This window comes from Triticum aestivum, chromosome 3B (genome assembly GCF_018294505.1).
Source record: "Triticum aestivum cultivar Chinese Spring chromosome 3B, IWGSC CS RefSeq v2.1, whole genome shotgun sequence".
In the NCBI taxonomy this organism is placed as follows: domain Eukaryota; kingdom Viridiplantae; phylum Streptophyta; class Magnoliopsida; order Poales; family Poaceae; genus Triticum; species Triticum aestivum.
The window spans coordinates 465,754,434-465,779,844 of NC_057801.1; the positions used below are offsets into that span (position 1 = coordinate 465,754,434).

The 25,411-nt window shown below is 42.3% G+C and overlaps 2 pseudogenes across 1 annotated transcript; both read right to left on the reverse strand.

Moving 5' to 3' along the window:
* Nucleotides 1-501: 501 nt before the first annotated feature.
* Nucleotides 502-9,404, reverse strand: LOC123070397 (uncharacterized; annotated as a pseudogene).
* Nucleotides 9,405-20,212: 10,808 nt separating this feature from the next.
* LOC123070398 (oxalate oxidase 2-like) lies at nt 20,213-21,327 on the reverse strand (annotated as a pseudogene). The gene has a single exon (XR_006433623.1). The product of XR_006433623.1 is annotated as an oxalate oxidase 2-like (transcript).
* Nucleotides 21,328-25,411: the final 4,084 nt, after the last annotated feature.

Below are 25,411 nucleotides of genomic sequence, written 5' to 3' on the forward strand. Positions count from 1 at the left end.
TTGACGGGTTCCGATGACCGCCCCCAAGGGTTGTCAAAGTGTACGGGTTCGATGACCGCCCTCAAGGGTCCCTTAGTGGAATCAAGGCATCTTGCATTGTGCGAGGGCGTGAGGACATTACGATGGCCCTAGTGGCTTCTTGGGGAGCATTGTGCCTCCGCATCGCTCCAAATGGAGATTAGTACCCGCAAGGGTGTGAACTTCGGGATACATCGTCGTCTTCGCGTGCCTCGGTTATCTCTTACCCGAGCCCTTTACTTACGCACTTTACTTTGTGATAGCCATATTGTTTCATGTCGTATATCTTGCTATTACTTAGTTGTCTATCTTGCTTAGCATAAGTTGGTGGTGCACATAGGTGAGCCTAGACGTTTTAGGTTTTGTGCTTGATAAATTAAATGCTAGTTTTATTCCACATTTCTTCAAGCCTAAACCCTAATCATTTTAAAGCGCCTATTCACCCCCTCCCCCCTCCCTCTAGGCGACATCCACGATCTTTCATTCAGTAATAACCTATGGTTTACAGTATGTTTTCGAATTAGCTGTGTAAGAGTAATACTAGTATAAATTACATCAAGACATCCTAGTACTGTGCAATGTAAGCTTGTGATTTATGCTTGCATTCTTCCATTTCTCTACCTGCATTACAGTATTACTTTTCTATTGCCATGTGGTAGAGCTAAACTGGTAAAATCCCACTTCGCCCTTTTTTTAGGGCGAAATTGTCCGGTCTCACCGTCAGTATCGTCCTGTCTCACCTGTGTCTTCCTTGTCTTGAACGCTAGCGCCGCGCCGGTGCAGCCAACCACACCATTCATAGGATACTCCATGGCGCCACTTGCATCTACCCAACTTATACCTTCATGGTGGCCACGCCGCTCCTTACAAAACTACATATAATAATACTGCTTAGGGACATAGGAAAGTGATGCTCAGCGGCTATCAAGTCAAGCATCATTCCGAATGACGCCGTGGAGAGGAGCCCAATTATCGCAAAGAAGTTGAGCCTCCTGCAAAGTACACCAGAACGGAAAGAAATCAACAAAATCAGAATCACTTTGGTAGAAAATGAAAATGATGTGGACAAAAAGGAAATGAAATTCTGATGCATTGTTTGGCGTCATAAGCCGGAAAGTTAGTTCAGGCCAGTCATTTTCCCCACTCAATCCAGAGATCACCAGCTTTCCTTTGGCTGGTGATTGAACAAGCACTACTCAACTCCATGTAACAAAATGATCGTCAAAATAAAAACTCCATGTCGGTGAGCATCAATAGAAGCCGCTCATTCTGAATGCAAGCTTTAACATGGTAGTTAATGGAACAGCACCATGGTGAGCATCAATAGAAGCCACTGCATTAACAATTGTTGGTTGTTTGGTTGACTAATACTACCATATCCATAGGATCAAATTTGTTGCATAAATATTTCCCAGGGTTGAGAATTCCCTAAGAAAACAAAAAACATATACTATAAATCATGTGGGGCATGTTCAGAAAATTTGGGACAGGGAGACGAAACTCATGACATACCTTTCTACTCTATTTTAGCACCTTCAAGAGCCTGAATGCACCAATAGCAGCAGTGACAAAGCACCTTCTGGGTTGATTGTTGCTTGTAAATGGCGAGGTCCTTCGCATTGGACCAAGTTTATGATTTGGACTAGGATCTGAGCTTGCATAGGCTGGATACACCTTCAAAGGAACCTGATCTTGTAACACTGATCTCCAGTATGGGAAGAAACTTCTCTTTGTATATGTGGGATCCCATCCTCCGCCTGCTTTCTTTCTCACAGCCTGTCACATAGTTCATTAGAGGTACATCATAAAAAATAAGTAGAAACATCCATACTGGGGATTGTAGCTTTCCATCAAATAGGCACCTCTCGCTTGAGATGTATTACGTTGACCAATACACAACATTGGTGTTTCATTAGATATGAATGAGTTACTGCAGTGTAGTAATTAAGTAGCATGCTTAAGCAACATAAAAAGCTGTTGAACCAGCACAATGCATGGCACAAACTCGCAACTGAAGCATGCTTTTGTTATTGGCTCCAACAATCATATTACACTGCGTCTTCTATCAGAATCTTTCTAACAGGCACCAAATAAATTTCAGATGCAACAGATCATTCAAGAACACCAAGGTGTTGGAAATAACAAAAATGTGCAAGCCCCCTTGGTGAAGTCCCAATGTTGATGTTACTTGGAACCTACACAGTTCAACTATTTTATTAAGCTAATTAAGACTACTTTTTATTGCATTTACCCCTTTTCTTTGGTAAAAAAAACCCTGATGGTCAACACATTAGGATGGCAGAGATGAACCATAGTTGGAATGCCATGGCATTGCAATAGGTGATACTCCCTCCGTTCCAAATTACTCGTCGCTGAAATGGATGTATCTAGAATTCAAATATATCTAGATACATCCATACGTGAGACAAGTAATTCGGAACGGAGGGAGTATGTATTTAGAGCCAACTCAAAGCTAGAATTTAGTTTCTATACACGTGTGTGAAAACACACTAGGTATTCTTCTAGGCTAGAATTTAGATGTTCTGTAGCTCATTTAATAAGGCAATAGAAGCTGCTTAAATCTGTCCAGATTCAGTAGCCAAAGTCCATCAGAAAACGAATGCTTGTACTCTATAAATACGGCTGAATTCGCTACTACAATTTATAGCACTAAAACCATCACTTTGTTGTCTAGTTAGTAACCCATTTGTGCTGCCACAAGGTGTAGGCAAAGCTGCTTGGTACTGGTGCACTAAAATCGGTATTAAGGTATACCTGTGTTTTTTTGGTGTGCTGCCGTGCCATAAGGGAGAGGTTGTCATTTCCAACGGTTGTGACCTGAACTCAAGATTAGGGCAAGATGAGTACAGTCAGAACTCACAAAAACACGGCTTAAAACGAAGATTATATTATGATTCTAAAAGCGTTTGTGGGATTTGTCAATTTGGGAAATTTTTACTTCTTTACATATTCTTAAAAAAAGTTGATGTAAAATAAAATAAAAAGAACAAGAAAAGGGCAGATATTCTTATAGCTTTGCTTCTTTTTGGTGCAACAATATCATTACTCAATTACTGAATACCATCAGTCTATCCAAAACTAGATCAACCCCAGATTTGATTATCTTTACCTTTTCCTCTGCAGCATCCAGATTGGCCAATTCCGTAACTGCCGTGTTTGCATTTTTAAGCCCTATTATCCATTTTAAAAAGAAGGGGAGAGATTAAGACTCAGTTTGTTAAATGTAAAAAGAATCACTTGAACCTGACACACCTTTGCATGACTCTCCGTTTGACTTTCTGCACTCATAAGGCTGGCTTCAAGAAGTGGAAGACAAAATAAAATAATCAGCAAAATAACCATTTATTCACATAGAAAATTATTGTGTGAAGCAATACAAAGAGTAGTACAGGTTTACAGTGTCCATGGGATCTCCAGTAGGGCAAAATCCATACTCCTTGAGGATAGATGAAACATGTTGAAAGACATCCACATGGGGCACCTACATGACATACAAGTTGCTGTATAAGGCAATATATCGCTAACATAGATCTACTGTATATACAATGTAGCAGCTATATAACCAATTGTAAGCAGCGAGATGATGGAAAGAATTGTTTGGAGGAGAAAACTGCAATTGTGCAATATGAGTTGGAAGGCAATAAATGTGCAAAAAGAGTTATCGCATTCAGTTCACTAGGTTTTATAAACTACATAATGTACATATTCAGATTCATCTAGATTAATGTATATTGTCTAAGCTTAAAGCAAAATCTGTTTGCTTCCACAAGTTCTGTGTATTTAACTACACGTTATGATCTAGACGCTTCAAAGGTAAGAGTCAAGAACTGCATCACACTTCTGTATATTTAACTATACATCACAGTTATTCAAATTCCAACTATTTCAAATCACTTTAATTGTTTTGTTTTCGTTTCCCAAAGAGAAAGGTGTCAATTTCTTCAGGCTATATGACCCAAATGAAGTTCAGACAAACTTAAAGAGGTTACTCATGAATTGCATACACCATAAGTATATGGAATTGTTTGTTGAACTTTCCTCTGGGGCCACAGACAAGTTACTGTAATAACTCCAACTCCCTGTTTCTTGGAGGACCTGGAGTTTCTAGGCTAAATAAAGTACCTTAAGCATAAATTTTCAGTCTAACATGAATAAAGAAGGCTCATGTCAACGCCCTTAATATATACCGCCAGCTCCAGCACGTAGAATTTTTTGAGCTGGGAATCATGCCAAACAGCTGCCACCACAAGAATGTGGACATGCCCATTTTAGCCAATTTATCTGACATGCGTCCAGAAAATAACAAAGAGAAATGACACAAGCACATGTTCTGTATTCATGCACCATGCAATAGCATTAACCAAACACTTGATGTTGATATGGCTGCTAAAAATGATACAATGCAGTGATAAAACCAGAAAATAAACATAAGTGAAGCCAAGAAAATACACTATACTCATGTCAGATAATACTAATACGGAGATCGAGTGTTTCTGTCACCAATGTTTTCACTATTTATGCATGCATTAAGTATTCATTGTAAGATTCGCAATTCCATGACAAAAATGCATGTGGTACTGGAAAAGGAACTAACATGCTCCTTCCAGTTGTAGTGTGTGAATTCAATGCAGAAATCATCAATAATTGTATCTATCATGAACTCGTATAGCAATCTCCTTTGCAATATAATAATATCAAGCAATGTCTAGGAAGATAAAGCACAAAAGGTGTTCTTACAGTTTGTTTGTCTGTTCAATGATGAAGATAAAAGGAAAGAAGTAACCAGACAGGGGATTTGATGTGGATGAGTATATGGATAACTAATAACAGGGGATTTGATGTGGATGAGTAATGGCTTTACTCCCATCAGTTATTTTCTCTTGTTTCATTATCTGTGCCATCACCTTTCCCGAGTGTTTAGAAATAAGAGGGGTTTGAATCTCATTGCATTATATGACAGGGTAAACCTTAGAGCAAGACTCAGCTATTCATGCATCTTGGGTTTGAGATTTTTTCAATTAACAACAACATAATTTAGAGATAAAAGTAATAGAGAACATGTTAAATTGATATATAGCATCGAGCAAGAGAAAACAAATACGCTTCTTGAAAAAATGTTCACAAACTAAAGAGTAACTAGCATAAAACTACTACTTTACAGGCTAGGGTTCCAAAAAACTACTGGTTTTTAATTTTTCTCAGATAACTACCAAATCAGAGGTCGGCTGTTTCAAAAAGCCCAAATTGCCAAGTGTTTATCTATTGATCGTGATTATGACAGGTTGGACCCGCACCTAAACAAAGCTCTAGTTTGACCGTTAACTGACATGTGGGGCCCACATGTCAGCTTCTCTTTCCTTCTCTCCTCTTCCTCCTGTACTCTCTCTCTTATCTTCAACCTGACCAGCGACCATGTCCCCTTCCCTCGCATGCCCAGGCCTCCGGTGACCCTCTCCCCTCCCCTGTCGCGCCCACCCAGCCGGTGACCCGCTCCCTCCCCTCACGCCCCCACCTCGCCGGCGACCCGCTCCCTTCCCTCATGCGCCCACCTCATGCGACCCGCTCCCTTCCCTCAGGTCGCCACACCGCCGCGCGCCATGGGGAGCCGCTTGGGGCGCCGCCAGCCATGGGTCTCCGCTCGGGTCCGTGCTGCCGCCCGTCATGGGGAGCCACCTGGGGGTCGCCGCAGGCGAGGCAGAGCGTGGCGGTGACCAGAGGCGAGGGGCGGCGACCACAGGCGAGGGACGGCGTGGCGGCGGCCACAGGCGAGAGGCGGCGTGGATCCGGCCACTTCGGGCGCGGCTAGCCGGCCACAGGCGGTGCACGGCGTCGGCCCAGAGGAGGTGGCAGCGCTGCCATGGCGGGTGCGCCGAAGGACCTGATTGCTTTTTTTGAAAACTTCTAGGGACCTGATTGCTTTTTTTGAAAATTTGCAGGGACCCGATTGCTTTTTCAGACACTGGCATGTGGCCCCCACATGTCAGTTAACGGTCAATCAAACGGTCAACCAAACGGTGCGTTTAGCAGCGGGCCCGATCTGTCATAAACATGTTTAATTTTTTAACAAAGAGGATTTGGGGTTTTTTGAAACAGCCAACCCCTCAGTTGGTAGTTATCAGTGAAAAAAATAAATTCGGTAGTTTTTCGGAACCCTAGCCTGTAAAGTAGTAGTTTTATGCTATTTACTCCAAACTAAAGCATTCTCACACATAGTATCAGAATGTGCTTCCACGAAAAGAAAGACTAGGGCATGTGTTTTGTTAAACAACATAACTGACAACAGTAAAAATATAAATATTAAGTAAAGGGCATCCGAGGCACTTCGGCCACAACATACCAAAAACGCTTACCTCAGAATGTGTTTGAATGTATGCAGAAAGATCTTCACCGGCATGGGAAATTACATCAACAAGCAGCCATGCGCAATCAGTAAGTGTCTTCCTTTCCTCCAGAAGCTCTGGTGCCATTCCATGTGAACCTTTCTCCCATCTCAAGGAAAATGAAAGCCTCATTATACAGTTACTGATAAGGTCAAACCCATTTTTCTTACTACTGCCATTTATCTTGGAAGAACTGCCTCCACGGATCTGCTCTTGAGCAGCCAGTAGTAGAACAGCAGACTGGATAATTTTTCCATCCTCAATGTAAATTATTTGTTTCCTCTGCAAGCAGTCTAGTTGTGTCCAAGAAGATCTTCTGTAAAACAATAAGGAACAAAAATATAAGTCCATTTAGCATTCATATGCAAGCAAGTAATGTTGAAAAATCTTTCTATATATCACTGTTTTTCCTCCAATCAAAGTAAATATGGATTAGGGACAATCTCCAAGGCAAATAAAATAACATTAATTACTAGCAACATTTTTTTATATTTTATTGATGAAGTTTTATCCTTTACTATAAGAACATACACTGCACATGAAGTAAGACAAAAAGGATTAACAACTGAAAACTTTACAAGTTGAGATGAAAGGGTGCCCTGACTTAGTATCACTAATTTCATTATAACCTTTCAGGGGTCTATGGTATGACCATAGTTACTCTTTACGTCATGCTGCAAAAGTAGTAATTCGTATAGGGAGGGAAGTGAAACAGACCATTTCAGGTAGACATAGCAGATGAATAAGCTTGTAGATATAATCCAGATGATTCTGGCTGCGAGAAAGATTGTCCTCCAGATTGTCCTCAAGATACTTATGCAGGCAAGTATTCTCAATTGCGACATGGAGCGGGAGTAGATTCTCAATGACATCATTGCCAATAGTGCGCACATTGGGTGATGCACCATGGCGTAAAAGCAGCTTGATCATGTCAACAGAGAACCTTTCAGCAGCTTCGTGGAGCACGAAGTATCCATATTTATTTATGCAGTTGGGATTGGCGTGCATCCCATAGAGCTCAGGTGCCATGCCCTCCAATACGACTTTTGCACATCGCAGGGCGTTGAAACTGACAATGAAGGTTAAGGTTTGTGCGGTGATGGTAAGATAAGATGATATGCCCCGGCCTTCACAGTTCACGAAAAATCGGAGGAAGCACTGGACACTATCCTTTACAAGGATGTGCTCCAATTCGGCATATATGTCCAAGAAGGCATCACCCACAAACTAGATGAGTCCGTCACAATTGAAAAAGGTGAAAGGCATCAGTTATCCAACTAAAAGCACAACAAAATAAACTGTCTTTTGGTATATGGAGGTGCTGACAACAACAATTGAAACAACAAAACCTTGTAACACAAGCAAGTTGGTGTACGCCGAAGATAAAACCAAACATGAGGCACCAACAAGGAGGGAAGAAAAAGTAAGGGGATCTAAAGATAGCATGGTTCAGGCATGTGAATCCACATGTTCCTATCCAAGGTTCATATATGACAACAACAAACATATTGTTTCAGTAGACTTAAGTACCTTATAATATTACCAGGTTAAACAAAATAACTAATGTAATGGGATGAGTCATCAATCAAATTATGTAAATGAAGGTAACACAAACCTTTGGAGCAGGGTCTGGGATGATTATGTCGTTTGCCATGGACTTGGCGATCTTAATATCCCTTTCTAGCATTAACTGAAAGAAAGAATGTCAGGAGTCAACGCTGGGAAAGAAACAAAATAAGGGGAGAGGAATATCACACAGATGGATACTTATCATACCTCCTCAACCTTTTCCAAATCAAAATCCTCAGTAAGTTCAAAACAAGGGACAGGGGGCATCGGATAATCATTTCTTACTGTAATTGGTTTATCTTTATGATTAACGTTATATTTGCTCAGGGCAAGTAACTCGCTTTTCCGCGGTGCATCAGATTTCAATTCCATCCTTTTGTTTTCCTGAAACAAGGAAGTTTAATCTCGAATTATGTTCCAAACAAGATTACTACAAGGGCCAATGAAATAAATCCAGGGAAGACCCTGAGATAAAATGATTACTATCTAAAATGGATCGCGGATCGCTGAAACATAAAACATATGCTGCAAATAGAAAAAGAAGCATTTACTCTGTAAATATCCTGAAATGTCACAATGCTAAGTGTGAAATGAAGGGCCACACAAGTTTCTCAAATACAAGTTGAACCGGGTGCTAGAAACTCTGGCGCGTAGACATTATGGAAATCCGGAAACCAAAAGCTAAATTTGATGTTACAGTTCAACAAGCATAAACGATACTCACTGGTTAATGAGTCTCACGAATAACCAAATTGCCCTTGCTGATGCCACCTGAATACAAGGAACGACTACCAAGTACCAAGTACCAACTAAACAAAAACCAGTAGTCGCATTTGAGGTATCATATATTTACTTTCATATAAGCTTTCAGTCCAATGTTCAGATTTTTTTTAGAACAGTGGTCTTATATACAACTCGCAGAGTACATATACACAGATGGCTAGGAAGCAACGGAAACTAAATACTGCGCCGACAAAACAAGGTGCATGAAAATTAAGCTTTCAGTTCAATGTCCAGATTAGAGAACCGTCAGAGAGAGTTTTATACTCAGATCGGAAGCTAGATCAATCAAGAAGGACGCGACAGTGATAATAATTCATCTAGGGCTTTACAATCAGCTTTGATCGACCGTAATCCGTAAACGTATTAGATATGGCCAGGCTAACAATTTCATCAATACTCTAGGGCAAGGTTCATCAGAGCACACACAGATAATACATAACAGATCAGATAGCAAACGAGAAGGACCGGAAGAGCGGTGCGCGTGTGGTGCGTGCGGCGGGAAGAGCGGTACCTCGTTGGCGGCTCGCCGCGGATCTAGAAGGAAGGAGGCGACGGCGCGTACGTCGGCCACTCGCCTCGCGATGACACACTGTATCCGATGGCTGGGAATGGGAGAGTTTTTTTTTCTAGAGAGAGAAGGCCACGTGCGATCAAAAAGGCCCATTGAAATGATCAGATGGGCCAGCACGGCAAGGCCCAGGCACGCCTAATACACGGGCCGTCACTCGTGCCGCGCTCCTGGCCACGGCACAACAAGAAAACGGGTCGGCCCACTGGCATGTTTAGCCCACCAGCCCGCCTAATCTTAGGCTACTCATCATTGATAAGTCCACCTCAAAAAAAAAATCATTGATAAGTCAGTCTTTACCAGTGACAAGCGCCACATACTTCTCGCAAAAACAAAAAGACAAGCACCACTTACTGCTCACTGGTATAACTTTTTAGATTTTAGGGTTTGAGCTATGGTTAAGGTCCAAATTTTTTTATACATTCATACCGAAGGCTCCAAACCTTTTCTACATTTAACTTCCAACATTACGAAGTAGATGTCAAAATTATGCATTTTTCACAATTGATTTGCTTTTTTAGGCATTATTAAATAGGTTTTAGGGTATTTAAAGTATATAATTAAAATTTAAACTATAAGTATATTAAAACAATGCCTCCAATTTGGAAGAAAATTATATTTAAATTCTTAAGTATCTTGCAGGGTAGGTGTTATCCAAGAGATGTATGGAATATTAAAACTTTTTAGTTGCCAAAATTGAAACTCTTAGTTGAATTTATCTGTTTTTAAATTTTATTTTGTTTTCCATTTTTTTTAAGTAAATGAATATTAAAAACATGAAATTTGGCCTGGCACCATGATATGACCTTAGGGGGTTGTGTTCAAAATTTCAATCAGTTCCACAAAACTTGGGTTGTACATTTCCTAGAAACTGAAGCATCTCCAGGGTAACATAATAGGTCTAAAAGTGAAATTACGAGGTTTGAAGTTGAACTCACAAGGGATTCATCATTTCAACTTAAAATTTGTATTACAACATGACATTATACTATTTTGGACTTGTATACCTTCATTTTTTATCTTGTTATGTAATGCTTAGAATTTTCTATTTTTTGAAATAGGGAGTTAAGGCACCATACAAAGTACGTACGTACAAAAAAATTGATACGGAAGGCTCCTGATTTAGAAAAAATGAAAATACAAAATTTAAGGGTTCATGTCAAAATTAGGCATCATTCTGGTTTGGTTTGCTATTTTGGGGCATTAAAATGATTTTATAGGTATTGAAGGGATATAATTCAACTTGGAACTACAAGTATATTTAAAAGTGCCTACAATTTAAAAGAGAAAAAAATCATAGTTATGTTCTAAAGTACATTGGGAGATGTTAACAGAGCGATGTATGGAAAAAATTCAAAAATATAGCTGGTTGCATTTAGTTTTTGATCGATAGCAAAAGGTAAATTGAGTATAACAAATATAAAATTTGTCCTGGTGCCATTATATGACCTGAGGAGGGTTGGTTTAGAATTTCAAATAGTTTCACAAACTTGGGGTTGTACTCCTTCTGTAATGTGATATAAGACTTTTTAGATCACTATAGTAGTGATCTAAAAAGTCTTATATTACTTTATAAAGGGAGTACATTGCTAAGAAACTGAAGCATCGTCGAGGAAGCATCATAGCTTTCAAAACAAAAAAATGTGGTTTGAATTTGAACTCGCGGTTGTTTCATCATTTCAACTTGAAATTTAAACTACAAAACGATATTATAAAAAATTTACTTCCATTTTTTTATCCTGTTTTGTAATAACTAGATTTTTTATTTATTGAAATAGCAAATTAAGGCACCATTCTGACCAAATTGTCCAATGCGCCCCGCTTCTGCCTCTTCATGTCTAGTCCCTACGTAATCCACACATTTAGCTTCTGGCTTTCCATGTCCTACTTCTTATTTTGACCCTTGGTTGGCAACGACCTCATGTCCCCCACCATGTATAACTTGCCAGGAAACCCCATTGTAACAAGTTATAGTGCCCTTTCACACCATATCTCACTCGTCGAAAGCAAATAACTCATTCAATGATGTTCCAAATCTAAGTGAGGTTGGATCGCCTTCATACTGCCAACTTTGATCTATCGCTTGATTGATCCCTCAGATATACTGAAATTTATTAGTACCATGTCATAAATAAATTAAGCATGACAATTGGTATAAATAACTAAAATTGAGTATGTGGAACATTGTAAAACATTGAAAACTCATTGGTTTTAAAAGTATATATATCGAGCAACGATCGTTGCCTCGACTCGATGGTCGGTAGCACAAACAATACATGAGGAAGCTCGTCAATAAGAAGGCTCGATGCCTGATTGCAAATAGTTCCTTGAATATTCATCGCATACAGTTAGTGCCATGATAGCATTATGCAATTCATTTAATTCCAATCAACAAAGGTGACGACAATTAAAATAGAACCTTTTTCGGTTGATCAAAACTTGGGTGACTAAGGAGACCTTCCACGAGGGGGGTATCTACCTAGGGTAGGGTGAGATGGGAAGGGAGAAGAAGATGTAGTTAAGGGGAAGGGCTTGGAGGTTCGATGTTGGTTGGTGGAGATATTAATTTGGGGGGGGGGGGCTCTAGATCTAGATACAAAGATAGGTGAGATGGTCTATCTAGGTACATTAGAGGGTAGAGAGAGATGAGAGATAACCAAGAAGGTGGGGGGGAGACTCCAGTCGTGGCAACAAGCTCTGGGGTGCGAGCTCTATTCTGGTTGTGGCAGACTCATGAGCCAGAAGCGAGCTTGCCATTGGACTTTGTACCAAAAGTACCAGTGGCGTGCATGAATACAAGCCCACCACTAGTATGTGATATACCAGTGACGAGTAGCTATATGTGCCCACCACTAGAAGGCTCATGCATACCAGTGACAAGCACGTTTATGTGCATGCCACTAGTAATTCTAGAGTTATTAGTGATGGTTTAATAATTGTGCCCACCACTGGTAAGGATTTGCCCACGATGGGGTGGTTGTTTGTGCCCTACCGTATTTTCCAATTACCAGTGATGATCATTTCATACGCCCATCACTAGTTAGTTAGATGCTATAATCCTTTCTACAATAGTGGGTGATCGAATGGGGATGAGCTGGTGCCGAAGAGAGGAGTATGGAAGGGATGTGGGGAAGGCTGCGGATAAAAGGTAAGGCTGTCAATGAGAAGCTCGAGTGACGGCACGACTAGGCTCTGAGATGATGCATGGCCATATGTAGGAGCTCTGGCGACGATGCAAGGACGAGAAGGTCATGCCGGGTGTTGGGGATGGTGGCAGAGGTCTAGCCATGAGCGGCGGGTAGACAGAGCAGTGACGGAGGGGTGTTATCTTCTTGTAATGCAGGTGAGCCCCCATAAACAGTCTAGGGTTGTGCTGAGGACCGTGCTAGAAATGCTCTAATTATGTATACATAAGATTGACTCGTTGGTTTGGCGAGTTCAAAATAGTACACCTTGTTACAAATTGTTTTTTATGAACGGGCAACCTAGAATGTCCTTCATTTTCATTAATATTCTGAAGCAGCATAATTTACAAGAATAGGAATTGAATGAACTCGAATACAGACCACCAAACACTGCTCCTCCACTAGTAGAAAAGGGGGCAATGGTCCAGGCCGGGTCAGCCCATTAGTCCCGATTCAGTCCAGAACCGGGATCCATGGGGGCATTGGACCCGGTTCGTGAGCCCCGGGGGCTGGCTGGGCCACGTGGGCCATTGGTTCCGGTTCGTCTGGACCTTTTGGTCCCCCTTGGTGGGACGAACCGGGACCAATGGGCCTCGCTCCTGGCCCACCACCATTGGTCCCGGTTGGTGGCTTGAACCGGGACCAAAGGCTGCCCTTTAGTCCCGGTTCATGCCACAAACCGGGACTAAAGGGTTGGTCCTCGTTGCGGTCAGAGTTTAGTCCCACCTCGCCAACCGAAGGGCGCTCACACCGGTTTATAAGCCCCTTCCTCTCTGCCTTGTTGAGCTCCTCTCAAAGTGAAAATAGATGCCCTTATACAGGGAATTTGACCTAAATTCATACTGAATTTCTTTGAAATTCATAGAAATTTATTATGAATTTAGGTTGAATTTTCTCTATAGGCGCATCTATGCTCATTTTTTTAGTAAAGTTAATCACAAACTTGTGATTCACACAAATTTCAAAGAATTCAAATTTTAACTATTCATGCCACTAACAGGTTCATGCCACCAACCGGGACCAATGATATGCCTACATATAAAATGCCAAAATGAAAGAGAGGCGTAATGCTCACCTGCACGTTGCTTAGCTTCAGGCCAACGTGCAGGTGAGCACTGCGCTTCTCCCTTCATCGTCTCTACACTCAGGGCTTGTAAACCGCTGCGAGTGCCTCTCGCTTAGCGAGGTGGGACTAAAAAACAGATGCAGAAAGAATCAACTAAAAAACTCTTTTACCGGTTCATGCCACGAACCAGTACTAAAAGGTGCTCGTGCGGCACCAGCCTTAAAACCTGTACCAAATAAAATGCCTTTGTAATAGCCTTAGAACTGGTACTAAAGAAATCAACTAAAAAGCTTTTATAAACCTCTAGTATTATTGAAACTAAAATTATATAGAATTTTGTTACAAACTTTAAAAGCAAAAAGAATTATCATAAAAGAAAATAAATAAGTAATTAGAATTTTGTTCCAAACATTAAAAGCAAAAAGAATTATCAGAAAAGAAAAGAAATAAGTAATTAGAATTTTGTTACAAACTTTAATAGCAAAAGGAATTATCATAAAAGAAAATAAATAAGTAATTACAATTCTGTTCAAAACATTAAAAGCAAAAGGAATTATCATAAAAGAAAATAAATAAGTAATTAGAATTTTGTTACAAACTTTAATAGCAAAAAGAATTATCATAAAATAAATAAATAAGTAATTAAAATTCTGTTCAAAACATTAAAAGCAAAAAGAATTATCATAAAAGAAAATAAATAAGTAATTAGAATTTTGTTACAAACTTTAATAGCAAAAAGAATTATCATAAAATAAAATAAATAAGTAATTAGAATTCTGTTCAAAACATTAAAAGCAAAGAGAATTATCATAAAAGAAAATAAATAAGTAATTAGAATTTTGTTACAAACTTTAATAGCAAAAAGAATTATCATAAAAGAAAATAAATAAGTAATTAGAATTCTGTTCAAAATATTAAAAGCAAAAAGAATTATCATAAAAGAAAATAAATAAATAATTAGAATTTTGTTACAAACTTTAATAGCAAAAAGGATTATCATAAAAGAAAATAAATAAGTAATTAGAATTCTGTTCAAAACATTAAAAGAAAAAAGGATTATCATAAAAGAAAATAAATAAGTAATTAGAAACAAAAAAGAAAGCAAAAAAACTGGAAAAAATTTAAAAAAAAGTGCCACCTACAGGGCCACCACGGCCTGCAAATGACTAGAAACCCATTACTAGGGCCAGGATGCAGGCCCGCAGTAGGCCCAATAGGCCCACAAGCATAGAGAGTGATTTTAGGCTCGTAAGCCTGCAGTGGAGAGGAGCTCGAGAGGGCAGCGGGACTGGGGCTTATAAACCACTCTCGAGCTCCCTCAGCTAGCGAGGTGGGACTAAACTTTCGTGCCGCGACGCGGGCAGCACAAGGCCTTTAGTCCTGGTTGGTGGCACCAACCGGGACTAAAGGGCTGCTTTGGTCCCGGTGGCACCAACCGGGACCAATGACCCCCCTTTAGTCCCGGTTAGTGCCACCAACCGGGACTAAAGGCCTCTGCTTCCCGCCCTTTCGGCTGATGAAAAGAGGCCTTTGGTCCTGGTTGGTGGCACCAACCGGGACTAAAGGGGGCATTGGTCCCGGTTGGTCTCACGAACCGGGATCAATGCTCTGTCTATATAAGCAGCACTCGTGAAATTTTGGTTCAGTTCGTTCTTCCCCGCCCGCCCGACGCCGCCAGGCTGCCCGCCATATCCGCCTCGCCGTCGCCGTCGTCGCCCCGCGCCGCCCCGATCGACGCCGTCGCCGCCCCCCGCCCCGCAACACCGCCCCGCCCCTGCCCGTCGCCGCGCCGCCCCACGCCGCCCCGCCCCGCCCCGAGCCGCACCTCGCCGTCGCCGTCGTCGTCCCCGACACCGTCGGCGTGAGCAACTAATTTAATTTGATATTAGTAGTAGTTAATTGAGTTAGATTTTGTTAGATTTTTTTTGTTAGATGTGTAGTAATTTAGATGTATAGTTCATAGATTTTTCTGTTAGATTTTTTTTCATATTGTGTAATTAATTTGTTCATATTGTGTTAGATTTTTTTTATGATTTTTTTCTGTTGTAATTTAGATGTCAATTTTTTTTCATATTGTGTAAGTAATTTAGATGTCAATTTTTTTAATATTGTGTAAGTAATTTAGATGTCAAATTTTTATGATTTTTTTCTGTTCATAGAATTTTTATGATTTTTTTCTGTTGTAATTTTTTTCATAGAATTTTAATGATTTTTTTGTTCAGAGTATTTTCTTTGTCAATTTATTGTGTATGTATAGGAAAATTGTGAATGATATAAGTCATTTATGAATATGTTCATATTTAGAATAGAGGAAAAAGGAAAAAATAAGAAGAGAAAGTGTTTAATATAATTAGTTAGAGAAATAATAGAACTATAGTTAAACTAGTTTATTTTTAGTAAGTACTACTTTATTTTATTTATAGTAAGTGCTTCATATATAGTTGAACTAGCTAGTTGATTTAATAAACTACTTTATTAACTATATATAGAAGTAGTTCCCGCATCGACGTCGGCGATGCCTATCCCGCATCCTCGTCGTCGTCGACTCGGCGGTGGAGGCCTGTTTGATCAGGGCCATGTTCGGGACTGGGCTCCGTCGGGCTGGTATTGGGAGGTGCTACCTTCCGGGGGACGTAGGTTGGTGAGGAGGCAGCCTGTTGTTGACCCGATTCTTGTTTGGTGGCAGTCGCGTGGGCCAGTGACGGTGCCGAGGCTTCCGGACACCACGGAGGTGGTACGTCATCGTGTCAGCGAGGAGGACGAGCACGTCCGTCGCTACATGGTTGCACTGGAGGGCAGGTTTGACAATACCTGGCAGGTTCTTCAGGGATCTCACTGGAGCTATGATCCTGTGATGGTTCCTTATCTTTGGGTGTCCACCGCCCGTGATGATACCCGCCGGGCGCTACGGTTCTAGCTGTATTAGTGATGCTATATGTATGATAGTATTCGAGGAGTATTAGTGATAATATTTGACGATGTACGGACACAAGAGATGATGTACTTTTGTTTATAATTGAATGCATGCTAATTTGAATACTACTTTATTTTATGATTTGGTTTTGCTTATTGAATGCTCATATTGGAAAAATACTCCTACTTTGAATGCTAAAATTGGAGAGCACTATGCAGAAATCTAGGAGCCCCCTCCATCATCCACGCCGTCGTGGGGATAGCTTCTCCTTAATCCCGTGTGCTAGACAATTTGGTGTAATAATGCACTCGGGAATGAAAGGAGGAGCTACGTACCATCACTAATAGTCAACCCGTGACTAATAATAATGATCTAATTTAGGTTTTTTAGTACATATATTTAATTGTACAAATTTAATATTTGAATTATGAACGTAGGCCGGAAATGTCATACTCGGACGACGAAAACCGCCCGGGGGAGTGCGACTGGTGCCACGACGACCGAGGTATGTGCGACAGGTTCATTGAGCTGGACGAAGATCGGCGCTTCAGCATTAAGCTCGAGGAGACCTTTGATGTTCATACGGTATGCAACAACGACAATAGTTTTTTTCGTACTTAAGCACGGCTTCAACTATTTTAACGTGTATTTTTCATCTTTTCCAATTCGACTAGCTTATCCCATGCTATGCAAGACGATGTGTCTTAGAGAGGATGGGTTTTGAAGACCATGAAAGTATGGAAACCAAAAAAATTCTCCTAAGGACCCATCATGGTGTGGATTTTAAAGTAAAGTTGTATAATGCTGAGAGTGTAACCCATTTTGGTTGCAAAAATTGGGAAGCACTTTGCAAGATGTATGGTTTTGATGAGGGTATGCTTGTCACCATGGCTCTTGGTGATCCTACAATCGAGCAAGACAATATGGAGATTTGGGTCCTTGTGGATACACCTCCAATTCTTCCCCCATGTGAGCTTAACATAGTTATTAAGTAATTTATATTGTTTATTTCAAAATAGTTGACAGCTTATTTTCATTCTTTAAAGAATGTGCGGAAGATGGTAGACAAAACCCACTACACCGATGGCTCCGAATTAACTTATAAGGAGAAAAATCATCTGATCGCATTTTGTACTGATCTTGAGAATTACAATGTCTACAATCGAACTTCTCAACATTATGGTCAATACGTGCCACTAGTGCACGTGTTAAACTACGGTAACTACCATGGAGATACCCTGGTAAGATTTTTACTATTACGACATCCGTGCATCTTTTTGCATACTTCTAAAACTAGTACATCATTGCTAACTACGAAGTTATTACTATGTTTTTCAATAGATAATCCCGAATGATTGTGTGCCTCATCTGATGTATACGTACGGTAGGCTTCATGTTTTGAACATACAACCAGGCCTTCCTACGAATCTCAACTGTCCATACCGGGTTTCTAAAAGAAGTGGAGACATGACAATCAAAGAATGGAAAAAATGTATGGACAGTCGTAAGGAGCTTCTTGGAAGCAAAAGGCAGCGAAGCGCAAGAATTGGAGACAGGATGATCTCCATTCTTCATAATGGAGAGTTAGGGTCTATATTGTTTTATGCTATTTTACCTTAAGGGTGTTTAGGTCCTTCCTGATACTGATGATCATGTGCTAAGAACAATTATGTAGGGTTCGTATGACTTATTATTAATAACGAGTAGAAGTTGTATGATGATGCATGATTAGTAGGACTTGTTATTATATATGATGATGTATGATGCGAGCATGCATGAGTTATTATATATCTGCGGGTGAAATGAACATAGCAGTAGCGTTGGTAACCAAGGACGAAGATATAAGAGAGGATACTTATCTCTATTAGCTAGCTAATAACAACCTAAAAATAACCCCAAAAACCCCTAAACCAGGCACTTTTTTTTAAAAAAAAAACCTCAGCTCCAGCCAGCTGCTGACGCGTGGAAGCCTTTTGGTCCCGGTTTATGTCACCAACCGGGACCAAAGGCCCCCCTGCCTGGGCTGCCCGCAGTGGCCACGTGGAGGTCCATCTGTCCCGGTTCGTGTAAGAACCGGGACTAAAGGGGGGAGGTATTAGTAACGACCCATTAGTCCTGATTCATGAACCGGGACTAAAGGCCCTTACGAACCGGGACAAATGCCCTATTTTCTACTAGTGCTCCCCTACCTGCCTTGAGTCTAGGCATTTCCCACAATTTCGTCTCTTCAATGGCCAGATCAGCAACTCTAAAAGCAAAGGAGGTAATGCCATAAAAAAAACTCTAGACCTCCTTTCATGTCAGATCGTCCTCATGACCGCAATAGAATCCGACGCGATTTCCTTTCCATGTCTTGGAGGAAGACTGACTCAAAGAGAGGGCCACCATGCACGGGCCAAGTCAAGAGGAGAAGGGATCACATACCCAACGACCCTAGAACCCAGAAGCCTGAACCAAATCTCATGAGAAAAAGGACACCGGACGAGTAAATGGCACTAGTCTCATGGCTTGGTCGCAAAGAGTGCACCGGGGGTGATCCAAACCTCTCTTTGTTAGCCTATCTGTAGTGCAACATCTGTCACGCACGACCAACCAACAAAAGCATTTCTCCTCGGGTGGAGCGATGTTCTTGCACATGGAATTTGCATAGTCTGCCTATAGTGAACCAAAAGAGAAGCCCTTGTACGCTGAACTCAGCGAGTATCATCCATTCGTGAGAGACGCCATGAGAATTTATCCACCTCTCAAGTAAGTGCTGACATGTTTTGAATTCCTCCCCCTAGCGAGATATTGCCTAATTTCCTACATGGACAAAGTTCCATGAGTGTCAACGAACCCATCGCCTCCGCCATAGTTTTGCATTTGGACCCTCGCCGCATGGACAAACGACCGCATATGTGGAGGTATAGATGTCGGTTGCGACCAAGTAGCCCCTATCATGCTAGAAACTGGCCCTCTGCCCATTGCCAACTTCACATCGCGTAGCCGCGAGAGACAACTCACAAGTTCGCACTGACCTAGTTACATTCATCTCGGATCAAGATTTGATCGAACCCACTCCCTCCATCTAGAGTCATCAGGCACGAAGAGCATGAATAAGCAACTGAAGATTGTGTATACTGACCCCGCCAAACTCTGTCAGTCGACATACTTGCTCACAGACCATGGGGATGGCTGCCCTTGGCTTCTTCAGATTCACGCTAAAGAAACGCTCTAATGATTTTGTTGAGACACTAGAAGACCCATTGCAGCAAATCCATATAGAGAAAACATGTTATAAATAGTCATAGCTGAAAGAACCGCCTTGAATAACACAATCTCCCCATTGTAGGTGAGCATATGGAGGTCCACCATATAACTAAGTGGTGGGCCACTTGACCGAAATATGATGATACACTTCTCAACAAGGAAAAAAATGAATGAAACATTATGAAACAAAATATATTTTTTTAGTACGGCAAAAAATTAGCATAAATCTCAAAGCAACAACGGATGGTAGATCCATGTACGGGATGTTCCGTGCATAGTCTCTCATGTTTGTTTGCACATTCTTGAGATTGCTACAATACGTGGAACAATTTGCATTCTGCCAATATATTCATGTAACTTTGAGAGCATTTTTTCTGAATGATTTCGAGATCGCTCACCATGCCATCATGACGTAAACTTTAGAACATGTTCGACTGATAAAAGGTAATGGGACAAATATATGAAAATGCTAATTATATATTCAGTTTAATGAAAAGAACAAAGACGACAATAAAAAGAAGTACATACAATTCCCCATATTGGATCTGAAGGCTTAACCATGGGGCTAACTTATTCAATCTTATTACAATTGCATGCGAGATTAACCCGGAGCTTGAGTACATGTCTTTTGCTGAGAATTATTAAATTTTTGCTAGCATGCATATATCAAATTATATATTGAGCCTTTCAGGGAAGGCACCCAGAAAATTAAAACCCAGCGGCGAACTTGGACTTGAGTAGTTCCACGACCCCGGCCTCCACCCGGAGCGCCTTGGTGAGCACCGGCGTTGGGATGGGTGGATTGGAGCCGAAGAGCATGAGTGGCACGAAGACGATGCCGGGGTTCTGGCTGTTGAAGGAGACGACCATGGAGGCCTCGGTCTTACCAACGTTGAACTGGAAGTGCATGAGGCCGCGTGGGATGAGGAACGTCTCCCCAGCGCGCACCACCCTGGAGTAGAGCTTGTTCCCGGACTCAAGGCTGCCAAGGATTCCAACAAGGAGCTCACCTTTCATCACGATGCCGATCTCGGTGGCACGGGGATGGATGTGCGGCGGGTTGGTGCCCCCCCAGTGCGAAGTCCACGCGGTTCATAGACACGCCCAACGTGTTCGTTCCGGGCCACTCGGCCACGTCGAGCTCCGTCACGGTCGAGCCGTTTGGGGTCGACGTGTTGCCAGCCTTGGCCAGCTTGGATGAGAAGAGGAAGTCGTCGCCATCCTCAGACATGGGCTTGCATGGGTGCCCGTTCACCGAGACCGCCTTGCCATCAAGGTCGGCTACGCAAAAGTCCTGGAGAGGGTCGGGGTCGGTAGCCAGGACAGCTGGAGCTAGGAAAAGCATGGCGAACAGGCCAGCCGCTAGAGTTTTGGAGTACCCCATGCTTGCTAGGCAACAAGCTTAATTAGCTAGGACTGATCAGCTAGAGTTTGTTGATGGAGAGTGTCTAAGGCACTGGTTGTTGCTGCTGCTAAGCGGTGGTGGATGAGTGGTGGTAAGGCATATGAAGTCCTTTATATAGGGGAGCAGTGGATACATGGAGCTAGCTATGCATGTGGATGTCGTCACTGCATGCATTTGCAAATAATAGAGACACGAGGCAGAGCTTATTAAGCATATATTACTTGCGTCGGGATCAGGTTGTGATGAAAATGGAGATGGCTCAAGGTCAGAGTCAAGGCCACTGCCGGCTGCTAAGGAAATGGGACCAACGAACAGAATCAAGAAAGAGGTGTTTCTCAGTGGAGTATTGCGCTTGGAAACGGATTCACAATATCCGTGCACACCTCTACTATACTCGTCAATCATATGAGATTCAGGGGCGTGCTGGTGGTGAAATGCCAGGGTCTTCATTCAACAGCGACGTGTGTTGCCATTTCAGCCGAACTTGCTAATTGGTCTAACCGGAGCAACGTGCAAGCTATTCTCGATCCGCAACGCAGCCGTTGGGTGGTCCGCCGGTTTATCTGTAGTTGTGTAATCGCTGAAGAGACATGTGCTAACGTTTGCTAGCGCATAGCATGATCGATCGTCAGAAATGGGAAGCTTCTGGCCGCGGCGTACCTACCCTGAACGGCTGGACCTGGCTACGGTCTCTCTCCAATAGTTCTCTTCTTGTTTCGTTTCTCTTCTCATCGATGACTTGTTGCCAATAATAGCACGTTGGCACAGAGAAGGGATTCCCATTGGCTACTACTGATCGATTGGGCCCTGCCTGTCTCCTTGCTGTTTAAATATTCGATTGGCCAAGAAGATATGGCGCCAGCGAAACAACGAAAACATGATTGGCAGTAGCCCCCGGTTGGCTCTGTTGCGAGTCAGACTTTCTGACCCCGATCCATCCCTGTCTCGAGTCTCCGGAGTAACCCCCGGTTGGCGTCCCACGCGCGGACCTGCATGGCCTTCCGCTTCTTGCCTTCCCGTGTCAACTCAGCTCAGAAGGAAGAACATTTCTACCGATTCTTGTTGTTAGCTACGCCCGCCGCTACCTACATCAGCAAGGCCAGAGTCAAGGCCACTGCCGGCTGCTATGGAAATGGGACCAACGAACAGATACAAGGAGGAGGTGTATCTGAACGGAGCATTGCGCTTGGAAACAGGTTCGTAATATCCGTGTGCACACGATTACTCGTCAATTCGCGTGCAGGGGCGTGCTGATGGTGAAAGGTCAGGGTCTTCATTCCACAGCAAAAGAGAGAAATGTCAGTGTCCAGGGGCTGCATGACGACATGTTAAAATGAAAAAGCTAGCTACTCCAGTGCCGTCTCTCAAGTCTGGACTGAACTAATAAACACAGTTAATGAGTTTAATACTTTAATTACTAGATGCATTGGAAATCATAATTTGCCATGTTGAAGGCCTTGGCATTATTTCTCAGCAAACAAGGTTCGAGGATTTCTGCTAGGTTAATTATGCTTCCTTTTTTCCTTTTTTGCATTTCTCTGCTGTCCGTGTCTGTCCAGCCGTGACCGTTTTGTCCATCGTTTCTCTTGCTAAGAGCATCTCTCAATCCACCTTGCTAAGAGCATCTTCAGCCGTTGGCCTTCACAGGACGCCTAAAAATCACCCCCTGGGGGCGAGCCGGCGACACATTCGGCGCTGGGGCCGGTTTTGCGCCCAGTCGTCGCCCCCAGGGCGCCGATATTGGCTCACTTTTTAGCCCCATTTCGGCGAATAGAGCCCATATGGACGAGAATAGGCCCATATTTGGCGTGGTTCGCCGTGGCTCGGCGTTCAATTATCAACATAAATATTTTTTTATCACATATTTCATCACAGAAAAATCAAATACTTCAACAAAATAGTACAATAACAAATAGCTCAATACAAATTATATAGTTCAACAAATAAAAACTCATATTTCATCACACGTCGCGCCCGGCGTTGCCCTTGAGCCTTCATAGGTGCTCTATCAGATCTTGCTGCAGTTGATGATGCACTTGTGGGTCTCGGATCTCCTGACGCATACTGAGGTAGGCAGTCCAGGTTGCTGGTAGCTGGTGATCAACTTGGGCAAGAGGACCCTGCATGTGGTATGGTTCAGTGTCAAACACTAGCTCTTCCTGCTCGCTCTCAATGATCACGTTGTGCAAGATGACACAACAGGTCATGATCTCCCACATTTGATCTTTCGACCAGGTCTGAGCGGGGTACCGGACAACAGCAAATCAAGATTAGAGCACACCAAATGCCCGCTCGACATCCTTCCTGCAAGCCTCCTGAATCTTCGCAAACCAGGCGTTCTTGCCTCCTGGCACAGGGTTTTTGATGGTCTTCACAAATGTCGATCATCTCGGATAGATGCCATGCCATCAGCTAGATAGTACCCCTTGTTGTAGTGCCTCCCATTGATCTCGAAGTTCATCAGAGGAGAATGACCTTCAACAAGCTTGGCAAAGACAGGAGAGCACTGCAGCACGTTCATGTCATCGTTGGGCTTGGGCGAGTGCGACGCTGAGGAGACTTCTGCTAACGTTTACCAGCGTATAGCATGATGAGATGGTCAGAAACGGGAGGCTTCTCGCCGCGGCGTACCTACCTAGCTACCCTGAACCTGGCCGGCTCCGGTCTCAAATAGTTTCTTGATTTGTTTCTCCTCTTGGTTGCATCGATCGATCGACGACTTGCCAATAATAGCACGTTCGAGCAGAGAACGGATTCTCATTGGCGAGCAAATCAATGGCAGATCGATATGGCGCGCCCTGCTTCTGCCTGTCACCACACAGTTTAATTATTCGCGAGACGCCAGCGAAGCAACGAAAACATGCTTGTCAGTGACAATCAACGAGCCTGTTGTGGTTCAGGTCCGACTTTCTGACCGTGATCCATCCATCCAGCGCATGCACCGGCGGCCCGCATCTCCCTTTTTCTCCGGGTCTCCGGAGTACCCGGCCGGCTGGCCCCTCCCCCAGTCCGCGTCTCGGCAAGCGCATGTCACCGACCCATCAATCATGCATCACCGATTGAGGCCTTCCCGCTTCTCGCCATATCTCGAGTCAACTCGAAAGGAACAACATTTTTACCGAGTGTTGCAAGGCACCCTCATATTTTACTAGCTCATGCTTTCACTAGCTAGCATATGAACATTGTATAGAGGCTGCGTCAATTAATTTGGATCTTCAAAAGAAAGTTTTTTTAATTTGACTCATACTTTATTTTATTAGCCAAAGTTTGACCTAAAATACTACGAAGCCTTACAGACCATGATAGAGGGAGTATATATGCGCTATGTAGGCTACACTGCATTTTACTCGCAAAATCGCTAAAGACTAAACTTTACGCTGCCATTGCCCATGGCTTTTACACACCTAAACGCCATTACGTTTGGTGTTTAGCAAATGCGCCGATCATGCTAAAATTTGGAACACCAAATTTTAGGCCACACATTGCTATTGTTTCAAACACCAATGGCTAGCACTAATTCAGTTCTCATCCTTTAAACAAAACTGACTCAAGCCCTGGTCCGTCGAGCTATCTCAATCTCTTCTTACTTCTTTTTTTGCGAATAATCTCTTCTTACACCCTGGAACCAACATGCGGTTGTGTTTCTATTCCACCAGTGACCGCGTCGATAGCGAAGTCCTCGTTGACTATTTATAATATCTGCACAAAGATTACTCGAACTGATATTTTTGCGTGACTCCCTCTGTTTTCAAAGTACAAGCGTATTGGGCTTTTGAAAACTCAAACTTCTTAATCTTTGAAAAAAAATATTTTGTTTTTTTTGCTAAAAGGTGTATTAATCTTTTTTTGAAAAGCTAAAAAATATAAGGTGTATTGTTTTTTCTAAAAGTCAAACTTCTTAATCGTTCTTAAAACTGAAGTATCTTCAATATATTTCGCAAAAAAAAAGTATCTTCAATATTTTGAAACAGAGGGAGTATGAATTGATAGTTGTGGGTACCGATGTGACATTTTTGTATGAGTAATAATATGATATTTTTGCGTGAGTACTTGTATGAACTAATAGTGTGGTGGACTGGTGGTTACTAATAGTTGCGCTTATCCTTCTACCTTGCCATTTCTGCCTGAATTTCTGAGGCCTAGATGAAATCAAGCTGATCGATGAGTAGAGGTGTGCACGAATCTTGTGACATCTGTTTTCCAAGAGCAATACTCCATTGAGATACACCTTCTTGTTGTCTCCGTTGGCTGGT